Below are 5,449 nucleotides of genomic sequence, written 5' to 3' on the forward strand. Positions count from 1 at the left end.
TATGATCATCAATATAAAGTGCAGCTAGCTGTAGCCACAATGACATGACTTTAAATGACACACCCCCATGTAGGTGGAGACTTGAAAATCTCGTGACCATGGGTAACATCAGTTGATGCGGGTGAGAAAAATGTTGAGGGGTTTACATCAATTATTAAACCATGAAAATTTGATGAACTGGCTCCTACAATGATAGTATAAAGAAATGGCAAAGTAAAAAGCCTTTAGTCGCTTCTCATAGCAAGTTCAAATTCGTACTCAAAACCATGGAAAGCTCTCTCATGCAAGCTTTTTGGTGGAATCTATCTAGACAAATTAGATAATCAAGTTAAATAACACTCGAGAGCATAAAACACAATAGACAGTATAATACTATAATATGTATTGATCCATACACATTAACAGTATGTAGCTAGCTTACATTATTGCATTACAGATGGTTATGTACAAACTGCAGTCAGATAATAAACCACAGTCACCCTCTCCCCCAACACTATAACTTATCTAAACTAAATGGATTTTCTGTATCTGTCACTGATAAACAATGGACCACCAAAGCAGCAAGAGTACAACATACAGCATCTTGTAGAATATCACAAACCACCATTCAGTTAAGCAATATTGTGATCATCCATTGTGTTTGCCATCATTACAAGTGAGTCTAGAGGTCTTCCTTTAAGAATCCTACTATAATGTGTGTAGTGTGTCTAATATAGCTGTATTGGAATGTTGAAATTAAAAGCTACAAACATCTTATGATTGAAAATATGCATTTATTTCTTAACATTGTAGAACTTCACACACATAGATAATTACACCCACACTTGTATTCACCAAAAGACATCATTAATACACACACATAATTCAATGCAGTATTGTCTTGACCAATAATATTTTGTAATCAAGAGGATAGCTAAATCTGCAGCAATCATACAGTTTTACTGCATGCTTTATAGACCACAGCTAGATAAAATACTCAAATTTCATTGGCCACTTATATTACGGGCATCTAAATCCAGTAGATCCTTCATTTATGTCCCAATAGATCCCTGTCTCTGGGGCAATACAAGGAGGTCTACCTATATTTTTGCAGAATAATTAAAGTTATAGGCCATGATTATAATTAGTTTTGTCACATCACCTTCAGTTACAATATTAAACTGTCTAGTTTGAACATCCAACAACAATGAAGTTCCTTTTCATATTATGGATATTTACACGAATGTTCTATTAGAGTATACATGACTGCTCTCTTAGAGTATATATCTGATTGCTCTATACATGCACAAGGAAGTTTAACATTTTAAACCTCTATTGCACCCACAAATATCTTCCATGGTTATATGCAGGCTGCAAGTGTTTTCTCTGTTTGCAAAATTCTCTTTAATGACTACACATTTGTCTATCATGTAAGAAAAAACAGAATTGAAGAGTACATCAGGTGATGACCTCCCTTGTTAAAGTACAAGCATATGTCTATACGTGCATGCATTAATTACCAGCATAATATATTATTATTAATATAATCCTTTAGCTCTGCAAATTATTATGTGCTCGCAGATAATTATGAAGTATCAGTTGAAAAGTAAGTGATCTGTTGTGCCAACCAAGCTTGTGCTGAACACAACCAGATTTTGCACAAGATTATAGCATGTTATTGTAGTTCAAATACTTCAACATTAATATATAACAGGGTATGGAGTATTATAACAAGGGTATGGAGTATTATATCATGGGTATGGAGTATTATAACATGGGTATGGAGTATTATATCATGGGTATGGAGTATTATAACAAGGGTATGGAGTATTATAACAAGGGTATGGAGTATTATATCATGGGTATGGAGTATTATAACAAGGGTATGGAGTATTATATCATGGGTATGGAGTATTATAACAAGGGTATGGAGTATTATAACAAGGGTATGGAGTATTATATCATGGGTATGGAGTATTATAACAAGGGTATGGAGTATTATAACAAGGGTATGGAGTATTATAACATGGGTATGGAGTATTATAACAAGGGTATGGAGTATGCAGAATTGTTAGCACATTATTAAAAATTCATTTGCATAAGATTTTGGATTCCACTTGGCAGGACTCCAAATCGATTATGCAGAATTTCAGTTGGAGCTGGGGCCCTGTTTCCAGTATCTAGAAGTCAGTGAATAACCATTACTGTAGCAATTATATAAGTATCTCTCCCAGATTATCTCTAGCACATACAATTCTTTTCAACTCCTTGATTTGTAGTCTTGTTGAACATGAAGTAAGGGAATCCCCATAAGGTAAGCAGTGTCTGAGACAATATGTTGATTGATTGATTGAATTATATACTTAACTTTCAGACAATCATTCTTCCTTGCCCAGAGGAATACATCACACACTCATGCACACAATACAAAAATGGCCAAAAAGCTAGCTACAACGCAACTACAAAACAAATCAAAATGACTATACAGTCATGCACATACATACACATGCACTTGGACTTGGAAGGAAGCCATCCAACAGATGATGCTTGTCCTGAAGAATTTCACATGCACGTACACACACACACATACAATCAACCGCAATAATGTTTAAGAGCATCCACATAATTATTCAGAGTTGATATAGTTGTTACCGATGGTGGCAGTGCATACATACCACTGTAATAGCTTTGTAACGAAGAAGAACAATGCTGGGTGAAACTTAAACAGAACTTAGGTGAAATATACTTTTCTTGTACAATACAAGGAGAGGTTCAGCCAAAACCAATAGCTGGCTCAAGTGGAATATATTAAGTTTAGCTGTATTATGCTGATGGTATTGATGGTACATTGAACATACGTAGTGATCTACGCTGGATGAAGCAATTAAGATATTAAATGGAAACCATTGTAATCTCTGATAGAACATAAACACATGATCATAAATCACAACACAGCCTTACAGTATGATTCTGCATTCTTTAAAGTATCTGTAATAAGTTGTTTCCAATTGATGGTCCCCATATTGTTACACAGTATGACAATTGTAATAGCACCAGGGATTCCAATAGCATCTTCATCATGCTGTTAACATGTTGTTGGAAAGAATAGCTATAGGCTGATATACAGTGGAAACCTCAGTAACTTATCCTGATTTTCTCGGTTAACCCATAGATTATAGACACACTATAATCTTGGTTAACCGAACTATGAAAATGACTACTCTATTAAAGTAGTGACTGTTCTATTAGGGTAGTTGATAATATTGAATTATTTAAAATGTTCTTTATGCTATTTTAAGGATATTTATACACAGTTTCAGAGAGATGTGGACTTTTCAGACTTATAGACCACCCCTGGTCCCAAGGGGTTCAGATAACTGAGGTTCCACTGTACATTTTACAACACATTAACATCATGATAAGACCATGACAGGCTGCAGTCACAGATAAGCCCTAAATACTTTTGTTTCTCAGTCACTTGTGATACAACATTATCAATAGAAATAAGAGGATATGTAAATGACATTACTGTACAGTACGCATATACAAAATTAGTATATAATAATAGTGAACTGCAACTATTCCCATGCAGGTGATAATCTAAAACACACTCATTCTACAGAAGATTTTACAGGATGATATAACCGCTCTTTCACAATGGGCTAACACGTGTAAATGGAGGAGAAGTTTATATCTTTCTAAGTGTGATATTTTTTTCTAGTGAATAGAGTACATATTTTTAAAACCACTATACACAACAAGATCACACTGAATGTCTTGGGGTGTATAAAAACATCAGAATATCATGGCTTGATCATGATACATCAGAATATCATGGCTTGATCATGATACATCAGAATATCATGGCTTGATCATGATACATCAGAATATCATGGCTTGATCATGATACATCAGAATATCATGGCTTGATCATGATACATCAGAATATCATGGCTTGATCATGATACATCAGAATATCATGGCTTGATCATGATACATCAGAATATCATGGCTTGATCATGATACATCAGAATATCATGGCTTGATCATGATACATCAGAATATCATGGCTTGATCTCGATACATCAGAATATCATGGCTTGATCATGATACATCAGCAATCACAACATTATATAATGCAAACCAGACCCCCACCTCAGATTCTTAAAGCAAAATTTACACACTTGTCAAAATTGTCATACAAGGAACATGTTGTTAAACAGTTCCCATTACCTTTATTCTCCATTTCATCTTGAAGTGACACATCAAGCAGCTAGTTTTCTCTTAAATAAGTTGTGGAACAGATGGCACCACTGTGACAGCATTACAGAAATATTAAGCGAACTTAATTATCCATCTCATCAAGAATGTAGAAAACAATCATGCCTTAGATTTTGGGTTTAACAATGTCGTATTGAGTTATCTGTGTACAAATGCCTTTTGGTGTGGGTATAATTGTGTATCACAAAGTCATGCACCATCAGTTAGGAAGTGAACACATACAGATGACTACAAACATCTTATGATCATCATGTAATCATAAGATGTTTGTGGCTTTCAATTTCAACATTCCAATACAGTCAGACAGCTATACTAGACCAACTACACACATTATAGCAAGGATTCTTTAAGGAAGAACTTTACACTCCTCTAGATAGTGATTACAAGCACAATGTACAGCTGATGACATGTACAGGGATTATGTTGTCTGTTTTTTAGCTCCTCTAATTACTTATAGTTTGTAGCTAGTGCTCATAGAAGATTGTACCATAGTAATATTGCATTGGTTAAAACTCATCAGTCTAAGAAGTGGCAAGTGGCAAGATCTGAAAGTTAAGGACAGAGCTAGTGCATCAGCACAACATTGCTAATTTGTACTGAAATTGAATGTAAGGGACATGTTTAAATTTTGTACAGTAACTGATAGTGTAGACTGACTGCATCCCTGCCAGTTTTCTGTAACACTGAAACTACAACATCAATTGATAGAGGTTTTGTATGTTCCGACTTCTTATTCACACCAAATAACATTACTGAATGTGTGCAACACACGCAATACCACATCATGTATACACATTTGATTCAGTAAAATTTTATATCAAATTTTGTTGATAACTATACATCAAACTAGCAAACCCACTAACACTTGTGTATAGAGAAATAATGTGCATGCACATGAGAACAGGGACATAGTCATGCAAGAGTTTTTGAAGGGATTTCCAACAGCATGCAGTATTGAGTTACCAGAAGAAGGGGTCTGGGGTGCAGCCCCCAGCTGCTGAGAGACTGTAAATGGCTCAATACTCAACAGATTGCTATACAATTAGTATGTTAATGTGATCTATAATATAATTGCATGCCCCTGGGATAAAACTATCTAGTGCATATAACACATACAGACACATAGATAGCTGTCCCACTAGTACTAGGGATGTTGACCATTAATCCACTGATACAAATGGGATGACTT

The sequence above is a fragment of the Dysidea avara genome, chromosome 4 (assembly GCF_963678975.1).
Source record: "Dysidea avara chromosome 4, odDysAvar1.4, whole genome shotgun sequence".
NCBI classification, from domain to species: Eukaryota; Metazoa; Porifera; class Demospongiae; order Dictyoceratida; family Dysideidae; genus Dysidea; species Dysidea avara.